The sequence below is a fragment of the Opisthocomus hoazin genome, chromosome 4 (assembly GCF_030867145.1).
Source record: "Opisthocomus hoazin isolate bOpiHoa1 chromosome 4, bOpiHoa1.hap1, whole genome shotgun sequence".
Lineage (NCBI taxonomy): Eukaryota > Metazoa > Chordata > Aves > Opisthocomiformes > Opisthocomidae > Opisthocomus > Opisthocomus hoazin.
In genome coordinates, this window is record NC_134417.1 from 57,915,020 (window position 1) to 57,928,892 (window position 13,873).

The 13,873-nt window shown below is 42.3% G+C and overlaps 1 protein-coding gene across 6 annotated transcripts in view; it reads right to left on the reverse strand.

The window, feature by feature from the left end:
• The window catches only part of PALS2 (protein associated with LIN7 2, MAGUK p55 family member), a 68,436-nt gene extending 55,112 nt beyond the window's left edge, over positions 1-13,324 (reverse strand). For 4 of the 6 annotated variants that reach the window (XM_075419137.1, XM_075419138.1, XM_075419140.1 and 1 more), the window contains exon 1: positions 13,159-13,324. The gene's annotated coding sequence lies outside the window, so the exon portion shown is untranslated. Of the gene's footprint in view, positions 1-12,921; positions 13,042-13,158 lie in introns of those variants that run through there. The other 2 variants (XM_075419143.1, XM_075419142.1) reach the window with 1 other exon arrangement.
• Positions 13,325-13,873: the final 549 nt, after the last annotated feature.

A 13,873-nucleotide genomic window follows, 5' to 3' on the forward strand; every position in this document is an offset into this window, starting at 1 on the left:
AATGGCAGCAAAATGGCAGCTTAGTTTCATTAAAAGGATGAGTAGTCTGATTAAAAACAATCTGTACCATAGACATTTAGAGATCTTTCTAACATGTTTAAATTCTATGCTAAAAGATGGCTAGGATCTAGAGTCTTGATGACCTTTCACTTCTTTTGTCTTCCTTCATCTTGTTAACTCAGTCAGAAACTGCCAGTAAACTCTAAAAGCTTTATCAGGATTCTAACTTCAGTCACAGATAACCAAGTGTAGTAATTCTAGATAATATTAGCTGAGATTTATGATGTATTCAACATCTTCAGATGCACAAGGGTATTTTTGGGCATCACTTGAACAGACAATATTCAATGTACAGCTGGTAAATTTTACTCCTCTTTTTTCTCCTATTTCTATACAAGAAGTACATGCATACTGTACTTTATTTCAATCATCTCATAAATGATCTATTTCTTCAGCAAGAGAAAAGACAAGTCTAGTTAAGCCTCACTTTAAAGACATCAGAAGATCAAACTATAGCTGTTTTTGAGAACAGGAGTTAGATATACCATGGTCACTTCTCTGAGCAAGACATACCAATAGTTAGAGGAAGACCTGACCTCCTGGTGCAACTTGGGATAACAAAAGTTGGTCCATTTTTTCTGAACTCCGCTGTTGCATTATTTCTAAACTAAAAATAAACCCCAATTGTTTGTGTTACCTACCACTTTCAAAATCTCTTATCCCAAGGAGAAGCAGCACCTCAAAAAGCCTAGATCAAGTTCTTGGTCATGGAACTGCTCTTACTTTTATACACTTCCAAACTTCAGTCAAGCCTGAGAACTCCTACATTCCACTTCTTCCAGACTAGGAGTTTGCCAGTGACTACACTTTTTGTTCTAAGGTAATAAGAAAGTCACCTTGAAAAAAATATTTTTTTAAACATTTTCGGAAAACTGTATTGGGACACTGCTTCTTTATCGCCTCTTCAACAGACTGATGAAGGGATCAAACACAAGAACCTCAACTTTTACCAACAAGTGTGAAAAGACGAAATACTGAAAAGCAAACAGGAAAGAGCTCTTTACATTTCTCTGGGTCCTTGTCATCCCATTTCCAACAGGTAGCACAAACTACTTCTATAGCACTATGCCTCTATTCTGTACGGCAATCACTGCTTGGATTCCAAGATCTCGTATCAAGTTGATTTCACTGAATAAAATACATCTCCTGTTCACTGTTAACAAAAGATGATGTAGAAGTCTTGACTCCATTCTTCTTACCTGCATCAACAGACTGAACCAAGAAGCTTAAAAGTCATTGGGTATTACCACAAACTTCTGTTTTCCAAGTGATACTGAATATAACAAACTGCTAATGACCTGTAGAATGACTGAAGTGAGTAAAAGATGAGCCAGTTGCTACAGTTTGTTCCCAGTTCTTAGTACAGTTATAGGACAATGTGAAGAGGGACTTTTAGAAGAATATTTTTTAAACACAGCAATCTAAAATGGATCACTGTTTCCTATTATCTACACATTTCCACAGATTGGTTGAAGATCTGTTTCCAAGCACAGGATATCATACAGTCAGTCATATTTGAAAGAGTATTTCTATTGTTAATCTAGAAGTCTTTTCTTTAGCTTCAGATGACCACCTGTTATCAGCACAGACCTGTACGTTCAAAGGACTCTATGATCAACCAACCTAAAATTCAGACTACTAAAATGTTATTCATTTAGCCCCATCACACTGTATCTTTCTAGGTATATTAAAACCCCACACTGAGGGCAGAAGAACCTTTAAAGCCACACCAAGATCTTGGCCAAGGCCAGGTCCACTTTACACAGGGTGTCTGTGAAGAAGCTAGGATCAGAAGGAATGTGTCATAGAGCAGCAGTCAGATTTCTGGAGAGCAGGTAAATATGTAAACAGGCATACAGGCTCCAGAGCTTGGAGGCTAAATATGTAGTTCTGGTGTTCCATCTAGACACATCATTAGACAGAATGGAGCAATGGCCAACCAAAAACAATCTGTGGGTATCCTGGTCAGTCTGACATGCTCCCTAGACTACATATATGGGTAATCATTAATCCTTTGCAAACTTACCACCAGCACTATTGCCAAAACAAGAACTACTACTGGCTCAATCTTCACAGTAGGCTACATTGATACACATACCACACCTCAGTTATCAAGCACTCCACAGAAAATCCATGTCAACTATTTAAAGAAAGTAGAGAGTAATCCTGTCCAAGGATAAGAGTTTCTCATGTTTAACCAAACAGATCTCCAGTGCACAGCAGCAATTTTTACATGAACACTCATCCATGAAGTAGTTGAGACTAGTTTTGAAATGGAAGCGCCTTGAATAGTAAAAGCACACAATATAAATTACACTAACAACCAACAAACATGATTTGGTTCAAAAAGTCTTGAAGTTAAACGTTAGTTGATTTTGGGAGATTACCTGGGAAAATATCATGTATGCTTACTTTGGTTTTATACTTTCCTGGACAGCTTATGGATGCTGGGCTTTTTGTTTACAGACCAGTGTTCTGGTTTTTAAGGTATGTAAGTATGTATGTATATACACACATACACTCTTAACACATATACAAAATACTATATAAAAATGCCCTCTTTATGTATGCAGTCACGCACACACATACAAACAAAAATGAAATATATGTGTATTTTTGAAGAGCATTTAACAGACTGTCAGCTCCAACCCATTACTGATAACAACCCTCTTCAGTTCAAATGGGTAACATCTTAACATTGAGCAAGCCCACATCAAACAGGAGAAAGGTCCTGATGCAGGGTCTTTCTTCAGTGCAATATTAGGGAGTAGTAATCTTTTTCTTCCAGGTAGCCATACCCACAGCTGCTTACCTGTGCCTGGTATTTTAGATTATTCTCTTGCATTTATACTGGCTCCCTAATGACCTGTAGAAAAGCAGAGCAAGAGAAATGATGGCAAATGTGTTACCTTTGCTGTCTACAAGGGGACAGGCTTTCTGGAGACCTTAAGCCTTATGCCTTTAGAATTATCAGTGATTCTGCTGTCTTAGTTTTCAATCCCCTCTGCAATTACATACAGATCTTTTAGGAAGCTGTTAATGTGCAGGCCCAGGAAAGTTACGTAAGATGTTATTTTCATTGTGAGCTACACATTAATTTTTGGATTCTGTCACTGTTGCAGCTAAGCACAATGAAATTCTTCACCAGTTCGTGGCTAGTGATGGCACTTGGGGATCACGATACGCTGCTTTATCCCTTTCTGGAAGCTGAATTTAAGGCTATCCAGACACTCAATTTTCTGGCCCCAGCTCTTTCTCGTCAAGCAACATCCATGTCTTCTGTTTTCTTGAAAATCTGCTCAGAGATATTGTTAATAGGAGCTCCTGATTGTATCTGAATGGTTTCAAAAGTGGCCCTGTATGTTGGAAAAAGGATATGGAGTTAGATGGGCCTTTGGTCTGACTCAGTGACAGTTCTTATTATTTGAAAACTTACCTTATTAAAGAGCACCCATATACTTTCAGGTTTGTAATGAACTCAAGTGTTATGTAGCTAGGCTGTAGGACTTCACTCACAACGTAAATAACAAGTTTTATCCATTAACGTTGCATTTAACAGACAAATCTTGCATTAGTATATAACGCTCCTGCACTGTGATACCAGATGCCAACTACAGAATTAAAATCAATTGTCTCTACACGTATCCTGGCTAGTCTTGTATTCAACACAAATAGGAAGTCATGTCCCGAGACCTCAAAACACCAAAGATTTCCTTCTGCCTATTTCAAAACAGCACTATATTCTGAAATAATGAGGTTCACTTCCAAATTCATCTTTATAGATTTCTCAGCTCTAATGCTTAAGTGCATAGCTACTTCTTCATGTAAGTAAAATCCAATTAGAAACAAGCCATATACACAAAAGCATTTGCATTTTGGAATTAGTGTCCCAGCATGGTTCACAATCGTCTGTCTACAGAATTGCGCGTCCTGCTGAAGTTCATGAAGAAAAATGTGAAAAACATTTTCTTGACTGTAGTGTCTCCCAAGGCTAACTCTGCTCCTCTGTGTGTTTCATACTGACTGGCTTTCTGTCCCAAGATTTTGTGATAGAGGTAAAATGTAGTAATCTGTTTTATTCGCATAGCTTACTGCCAAACTACTTGAAAGGTTTGCAAACCCAGATCTCTGGAAATACAGGTTTAACAAAAACATTGCTCTAGCTAGACTTACTTAAATGTCACAACTGAAAGTGGTTACTCTCTGCTTATTAAGTAAATATTTCCAGTATTTCCAAATTAACAAACTCTACAACCGAAACTAAGTGAATACAGCATGATGACTAAGAGTAGAGCAGATATCTACCTAGAAAACATAGTTATGGGTAAAAAAAAGGTTAATGTTAACCTTTAAAATGCAAGTATTCTTAGCTATTCCAGTCTAGTAATAAAGAAGAATAGTAAGCATTAGAAGTGATCTGAATTTTGAAGTAATTACAGAAAAATAAAACTCAATGTATTAACTCACCCTGGAGGAAAAAAACAGAGTAATCTAATTCAAACTAGTCTATGGCTGTCCAGAGAGATTACCTTCTGGAAGTACAGTAATTATATTTGTAAAGTAGAATCACTTGTGCCTGGGGTGGGGAGGCCCAAGGGATTTACTTTCTTTTTTTTTAATTTGAAATACGTAAAAGCTTCATAATGGCATGAATACTGAGAAAATAATTTTGTATGCAAAAGTACATGTTCTGTGTAATGGTCTTTTTTGGTGGTGGTAAACAGATATATGTAACTGGTAAGACTGGTAAGACTGTAGAACACCAGATGCCAAGTATGAACGGACATACAGTTCCACTTTTCCATACAGCGCCCATACTTTCTAAGCTAAGTAGCAGAGTGTTTTAGAACTTCTCGCAAAAGCACTTCTTGCCAAATTTGTAATTAGACTAATTCTAAAGAAAAACCTCCCACTGGTTTCACAGAACATTTTTCTATATAGGTTTTCACCAGTACCTTACAAATAGGATAACTTAAAAAACATAAACCACTATATTCTTATGAACTCTAACTTAACAGTTCACAAAGTATTTTAATTCAACATCTCCAGTTAATAGCAAGACCCAACAGCACCATTCTGACAGTCTCACTGTGATACAAAACTGTCTCAAAATAGTTTTAGTAGCTTTACAGAGAAATAAGATGTGGCATCTAACAAGGCCTAACCTTGTACATAAAGAACTTTACCAGGAGCCAGAAGTTTTGATCAGTTAAAAAGAAAGTGAAACAATACCAGAAGCTTGGCGTCAGGTACGAAGCGTTCACTTCTCTTGGAAATTTCAAATTACTTAGGACAATACATCTTGAGACTTTCCACTTTATTTGGAGTCCAGCTGCTGAACAGTCCGCCCTTCTCTTTTCCATTTCCCATTCATTAGTACCAATGAAAACCCCTGTTCAACAGTTCTACTGTTGCTGCTTACAGCTTTCCTGAACTGTAATAGCATGGAATCTGGCCTAAGACTGAGAACTGTTTGGTAAACTTGGTAAGAACTATACATTTCATTCTGCTGCTGTTTAGTTAAGTCTGTGCTGTTTACAGACCTATTTGCCAAGATTTGGCAGTTAAATGTGTACGCTTCAATTCGTAGCTAATAGATTCCCTTCAACAGTAAACTTGCATGCTTCCAGGCAACAGCACAAAAAGTCCAGCAAATAGACTGCAGCGACTTCCGCACGCAACAGAGCACTGGATAAGAGAATCACTTTCTGATCCAATTACTTGACCAACATTTCTAAATGTATCAAGTTCTGGCTACAGTGGATTTTTTTTTTTTAATGTCTTTAGCTACTTACTTGCTAAGCAGCACCGGCTTATTTATCCCTGTACACAGCTAACCAAGCAGGCACCCACACAAAAGTAGCGGGCTCCTGTCACCCGCCCAGAGCAGTGACTCGGGCTTCCGCGAGCACTTCCCGACGCTGGATGCCACCGCATGACCACCAGAGGGAGCCACCGTGCTGCCGAGAAACACGCGGGGCCCCGCTCCTCGCTTCCGTGCTTGACACCCGGAGCATGCAAACAGCAACGCAGAAACACCTCTCCACACCTCTTCTCCACACCCAAAGCCTCCTACCCTGCTCACCTGCCTACGCACCCAGCTACTCGCCCATTCCAACAGCAAGATTTCTAACAGTGTCTTGATCTTGGAGGACATGCAGACAGATGGATGGATTTTTTCCTACCTAATTATGTGTCAAGAGACAATTCTACTGCAAACTCTTTGGTGTTTTCCTAACTGTTTCCTAACGTTTCTTTTAGTGTATTCATTGCGTGTCCTCGAAACTGCCCAAATATTTCTCTCTTCTACCAAGGGGAACATGAAATGGACATGATTCCTGCAGGCAGCAGCAGCAAGATGAGGGTTCTCAACCACCAGTCAGAGCAACTCAGGCACAGCCACCACCTCTATGTGATCAGCTCATGTTACAGAAGCGCTGTTTTCAAACCCAGTGACACTGGTTACCAGTTTATCTTGCTTCCCAAGGAACAGTGACTCAAATGTAGTGTGTCCATCTTTTCACACTTGAGCCAAGACACCTACGAGATTATCAAAGAGCTGTATCAGAAAAATAGTATGGACAACTCCCCTCACGCAACAGGTTCACGCCAAGGCTAAATTTTACCCATGCAGCAAGTGGCCACCCTGCAGAAAGCTATGAAAGAATGAAACACAAATCACAGAGACAGCCCAAATATCACCAAGTGTTTCACTTCATAAATAAGGTTCACTTGAACATTGCTTTAAATATCACATATAGCAAAGTAACAAAAGAGTAAACTAAGAGTTTGTCCTCAGAGGGAAGATAACATACGACAAATGCCAATTACATCAAGCAACACGCTTCTGGAAGTTGTTCAAATCCTACGTAGATTAAATCTCTATAAAAGAGCTTCACTGAGCAGAACTGACCAAATCAAGCACTGCTCATCCCATTTTGCTATTGCTTACCAAATCTCGTGTAAGTAGCAAAACTGTACCAGTAGATCTGGGAAGAGCGACTGAGTATCTGCGTGATTTGCATTCAGATGACTGCCTTACATACACTCTATAAACATCAAGTTTCACTTAACAATTTCTCTCTGTTCAATGAATGCATAAACTGAACTTTCAATTGTTAATTACACCTCCTCCTCCTGCACTTGTAGTTACTGGAAAAATGCAAGTGAAGCTGTAAGAAGCAGTATGACTGTGGTAAACTTAGTATCATTCAAGCAATTTCTGTCCAGCAACACTGTGCTTTGCTACAGCACAGTAGTTCACAGTACAGTAAGCCAGAATTGCTTGGAAAGGCGAAATAAACTTTTTGCTCCTTTCATTCACTAGATTGCAGTTTGCCTTCCCAGTGTCAGAACTTCTGCTGTATAAGCAGTTTCATGTTGCCAAAAAGACTTCTGTAAACTTCAGTAGTGGATCAGGAAAGGCATGGGGTGGAATTTTAATAAGATATGTAAAGGCTGACTTACCAATTGGCCCACTGACTTGTTAAAAAAATAAATCAATGTCACATAAAAAGTGTTGAGATGTTTTATACACAAAACCTCTCCCATGACAGCTGCATGCATACCTCCAAACATAATATTGGTAACTAATGAACGAACATAGAATCAAATATATTTTAAAAAATGTTTCAAGAAATGTAATAACAGTCAGAATGGCTGATATATTTGTCTTTCACTCCCCTACAGATTTACTTGAGTGATCCCCTACATCATGTTCTTAGTTTTAAGAAAAAGTTTAATCCTATCTTTTTACCCTCAGTCTATTTACCCCCAATCTATTTTCCTCCATCCTATGTTTAGGTATTTAAAATGGAATCACTTTAACTTTTCATTAATGCACATTTGACCAGTGGGTAGAGATAAGGCTTTAAGTCGAAAGCTAAAACCAAACTATTTGAGTAGCCACGCTTACTACAGAAACAACATTTGAATGCCAACACTATCTCAGCAAAGAAGCTTAAATGAACTATCTTAAAATAAAAATGTAAACCATTTTCCTTATCTCCTAATTTTCATTATTTTAACAGTATCATGACAAAATGTTTGGAATCAAAAAGTAAAGGCTTAAGCTTCTTTGAAATCAATAGTTGTGTCTCCACCTACTGGAAAAGTGAACTTAACTGAAACACTAATTTGATCCTTTGAGACCTGGGTAAGCAAAAGCTGTAAGAGCAATGTTTTTGTGTAAGGCACAAGGAATTGTTTTACCACCCCCCCAAAAGAAAAGAGCTTGCAGAAACCACTGACATTCTCCGCAGTCAGCACGGATTTCACGAGATTCCTACTCTCAAACTGTTGCTTGTCAGAATGCAAAACTAGTCAATAGTTTTAAAATAACATATCCAAGTAATTTCTTAAATAACATATGTTGCCAATAAATCTGAAATGTCATCTAATTCCAGTATCTTCCTAATTTCCACCATGCTTTCGTGAGGACTGAACACTAACCTTAGAAGAAGTTCTATAAATAACTGATGTGTAAAACCCACAGAATGGTTGCTAATATGAAGCATTCTCAATACGTAACACCTTACTTACCATCATTTTAAAGACTCTAGTTAACCGAAAACAGGAATGCAAATTTTTTTGAAATGGAGCCTAACCTCCATTCCTCCTAACCTTTCTTTTTCTCTTTTTCGTCTCCATTATTCTTGTAAGAATAACATCAGCCGTAACTAAACAATTCAGGCTTGCTTTATTCTGAAAAAATGCAATTTTTAAGCCACAGGATAGCACATCAATATCACAATGCTTTGTTTATCCCACTGCAAAAGACAACAGTTCTGTTGTAGTATAACCTGAGATCCATCTGCAGATGGTTATAATAATGATGAGGGAATCAGTTAATACCTTAACTTAAAAGTGATCCTAACTCCTCCCCCCATAACCTGAACCATAATTCTGACATTTTGTTGAACTCGGATTAGAAAGACTTCAGTCACAACTGAAGCTAGCCAAAAACACCCACTGGTCCAGCTATTTGACACTGCCTTCTAGATAGCACACATTTAAATAAAAATCTTAGATCAATTTTAAGCTCTGAAACAATCATCATCTATTATTTATCCTGTGATATAAAAGTCACATTGACACTTTCCTTTCAATGACAACAAACCGTTACATTCCTCTAATAGTATGTGTGACCAGCACATCTGTATTTCAGCCTGCCTCTCACATGTCAGCCTGTACTAAATTCACTTTTCCCCAGGACCTTTTACGCTTCTGCTATTGTAGAGGGCAGGAAAACCACTTCCCCCTCACAGACTCACTCTTAACCCTGCCATCATATCCTACTTCATGTTTCCACACAAGTAACTCCAGTAGTGTCTGTACCATTCCAGTTGCAGGATCTTTCTAAAAAGTCAGGTTTTTGCGAACGTGCAAGGCCAAAGCCATTCCAGTTTGCCTCAGCACTGAATTTATTGAACACTTATTGTGTACTTCCTACTGGTACAGTAACTTGTTTGGGTTGTTAAGAAGTTTATCCCTATACCTCAACTCCTCTATTGGCTCTCTTTTCCTCAAAAGAACAAACATAAACATCCCATTCAAAGCCAGCTAAAAAAAAAAAAAAGGAGAAAGAATAAGCAGCAGAAAACAAGTTCAGGTGTATGTAGTGTTGAGAACCCATCTGTCCATCCTGTGGTACTCCTTCTGCAACAAATACTCTTTCCTTATGTAGTAGCGTGCTCACTACCTCAACCATTTCCTTCAAACCAGGATGAGTCAAATTTTATCTATTTTTACCTTAAATACAGAACACAGCAGGGCATTTTCTTTAAACTTGAGTGAGTCTTTTATCCTTTCAAATCTTAGGACAATGTAATTCATTCCACACCTGGATAGAGACTGCAACACCTAAAGTACCACTACAAACATTGTCACAATCCCAAGCACATACCTGTTTCTTAAGTAAAAGAAATTCCTCCCCCTTTTCTACAGCATGAGAAAAGATTCACTGAGCTACAGGTCAGTGTCCTACACAGCAGATCAAAAGGCACTCACAAGAGTCTGGGACAGTCACAAGTCTGAACTTTAAATCACTTATTAACTATAGAAGAAAGCATGGTTTTAAAGCAGGACACTAAACTTTTATAAAACTGCATTCAAACTGTAAGTAATTTTTACAAATAAATACATTCAGCTAAACAGAATGATTCAGGGACTGAGTCACTGTACAAAGAGACTCATGTTGAAGACTCTTTTGCCTGTCATTATGGTACTATAAAGTTTTCCCCAGATCACTGACCTTTGTTTGTGCACGTAGAAACACCCAACACAAGGACCTAACTTCAAGCTGGAGCATGATTCTCACTGAAGAAGTCAAGTGTTTGAGGACAATGTTCAGATCACATCCTTAAGAGCTGAAAATAAAGCCTGCCTAATTATTTGGTAGATTATTTGGTTTTCCTGCTTTTACTGTGGTTAAACACCAACTAAAAATGCCAAAAGTAGTAAGTTATATTGCCTAGATTTCTGTTCCTTTCTACCTCCCTGAGGTTTCCACACACTCTAATTCAGAGAAGAAGATCAGATTAAAATACTTTGCTTCAAATAAGAAACATCCTAAAAGTCAGGGTTCTTGCAGAGATTCATCCTCTCTATTAGTCTTCGTTAAGACCCCTTCATATTAGCCAGGCGTGTTTTCCTACTTCCTTTCTTACTTTTATTTTATTTAAGAAAACCCCCAAACATATGTGACTAAGCCACAATTTAATAGTTTCCATTATTTGTTTAATGAAAAAAAAAGCAACAAGAGGTAGTTCAGGAAAGGTCCAATTGCACATATGTTGCAACAGCTTTTCAATCATTTTAGAGACTTTCAGTATGCATAGTTAGCCCACTAACATAGCGGCAGAACAGACACCATTCCACATAGCTGGTACAGTGTATTTGTCAATCACAGCCGTGATACATAGGATCTGAAATAAATGCAAGCACCCAGAATTCAAAGAAGCTGAATATACACACTTTTGGTTAGATGCTGAAGGTTCTATAAAACGTAAAAAAAAAACCCAAAACCCAATGAGGAAGAGAGTAGTAAAGTGTCTCCTCTAGAAAAGACGAGGAAACAAAAAACTAACAATGGTACCAGCATTATGACACCATGCCTCAATACTGCAGATTTGTCACAGCAGTATGGATCTCAGGTAATGCATATAGTGCAATACTTCGAGAACAAAATAAGGAGAGCGACATCATCAATTCTGAACATTTCAAGGGAGGGAAGAGGAAATTAAAGATTTCTCCAAGGAATACTTTAAACAACACATTAAAATGAGCTCAAACTAGACTCCAATTATCAGCATTTTATTTAAATGAGAATTTTCTCTATGGCATTTTCAAGAAGAATTTTGTGACAGATGTTGCATGGTCCAGTCACATCTCAAAGTGTTAAAGCCAACCACCTCAGCAGAAATAAAAGGAAACATTATGATGCCAGTGTCAACTCAACCAATTTAACAGGCGCTATCTGTTCAAGAAGCAGCATGCTAAGATTTGTTCAAAGCCTCCTCTAGTCCAACATCTATTTATAGCTGCCTAGCCTCTCTACAATTTCTCACAGCCCCTCCTCCTCCCAAAGCCAAATCAGGGAAGTTTAATGGATATAATCACGGGCCTTGTGCTGCAAGATGGTCAGAAGATCTGCAGCTCTCCTCCAGCGATCTCATGTGCAATAAGACCAGGAGCAATGAAAAGAAAATGGTCTAACCTACACAGAAGCCAAATGCATGGGATAAACCTTATCTCTCCTCTTTAGGAACAAACTCATTTTTCATTTTTCGTCTGCCAACATGTTGACAGTAATGAACCACATAAGCATCGGAGGCTATGCAAAAGATATCTGCCTCCTTCCTCCTCACTACACAGCAACAGCCTAAACCAACTGCCTCGAGAGCCAAGATAGAAGCTGTCCAAGTCAGCTTTGACCCCTGGACAGCACCAATGTCATCCATGCACCTTCCCACTTATATTATAATGCTACTACTGTACATTGTACCTTCCTCAAAGAAACTAGGAAGCTGTTGGCTTTTCTTCAGTGCAGTTACTGGTTAACGTGTGGTATCCACCACCCAGCCATGCATGTCTTTAGAAAGCATTGATCCAGATAGGCTCTCTTTCACCACCATCTCCACGAACAGCTGTAACATTGCAGAAAGGGTGCAGATATTTCCCTGCATACGGAGCACAACGCCACAGGCGGAACTCTGCCACAAGCTTTCTGCATCCTTGGTGCCTCTCCTACCACCTACATCCACTTGCCCGTAGTACTCGCACAGAGACCAAGGAGACGACTGCACTACTGGAAACTCCTGCCCACCCGATTACAACCATATTTTCTCCCCCTTCCCCATTCAGAGGCAGACGGAAGGGGAGGGGTAACTTCCTCAGGAGGAAAATCACCAGGGAAAGGCCGGGGCAGAGATCAAGAGAGGAGGAATCACCCCAACGGGACAGCAGATAATCCCTGTGAGGCGAGGCTGCGGAGGGGCGTAACGGGGGAGGGAAGGACAGGGAGAGCGAACCGGGGGGATAATCCGGCCGAGAAAGGGGGAGATAATCCCCTCGGAGGAGGGGGGGGGGGGGGAGGGGCGGAGGATCCCGGGGAGGGAGGGAGGGAGGGAGGGGCGGAAAATCTGATAATCTCCAGGAGGAGAGAAAATACCGGGAAGGGGGTGGGGGAAGGAGGGTGGGCGGGTAGATAATCCGGAGCGGCAGATGAGGAGCGAGTCTCCCGGGGACGCATCCGGAGGCGGGAGGAGGAGGGTTAATCCTCGCTCTGGGGGCAAAAATCCCTCTTCCCCGACTCCGGCGCTGCCATGTTCGCTCCCCCTCAGGCCCGCCCGGCACCGGTACCTGCGAACGGGCAGGCGGCTCTTCCCCCCTCACGTCGCAAGCACTCGGGGCGCCTCAGCTCCAGCCGCCCCGCTCCGGCCCCCGGGGCAAGGCGCTCGGCCGGGACCGCTGCGGGTCCCCGCCTCCCACCACCATTTCCCCGCCGGCTTGAAGGGAGGGGACGAGCGGGCGGACGAACCCTCCTCTCCTCCCTCCCCCCCCGCACACGCGACCTCCCCCGCCGGTACCGCAACTCACCGGCTGGCACCGGCTCGCGCTGCCCGTCCCCTCCTCAGCGGGCGCCGCTCAGCCCCATCTGCGGACTCGGGCGCGCGAGCGGGCGGTTGGCAGAGGGAGCCCGCGAGCCAAGCGGTGCCGCCGCTTTCCCCGCCGGCTCCGCCGCCGCTCCTGCCGCTCTGCACCCGCCTCGGCGCGCGCCGCCGGCGTGGCTGTAGCACGCGCTCGCGCTCCTCCTCCCCAGCGCGCGCCCGGCCTCCGCGGCGACGGCGCGCGAGCACCTCCCTCCCCGCCCGCCTGCCTGCCCGCCCGCCTGCCTGCCTGCCTGCCTGCCTCCCGGAGCAAACGGCTGGGCGCCTGAGGGGGCGGGCGCGCCTCGGCCTCGCCCTCCTACCCGCCCGCCCGGCTCTGGGCCCCGCCCTCCGCGAGCGTGCGTGTGTGTGTGAGGGGAGAGTGTGTCGGGGCGCGTGCGGGCAGGGGCGTGTCTCTGTGGGAGCGTGTGCGTGTGGCTGCGCGCGTCGGGAGGGCGCGCACCGGTGCGTGTGGCTGCGCGTGCCAGGAGAGCGTGTGCGTGTGGCTGCGCGTGTCGGGAGGGCACGCATCGATGCGTGTGGCTGCGCGGGCGAAGCGGAGAGCGCGCGGGTGTGTCCGGGAGGAAGCCGGTGCGCGTGAGAGGGCGCGTACGTGCGTGCGTGAAAGCGGGCGGTGTGCGAGGGTGGTGAGCGGCGGGGGGTGA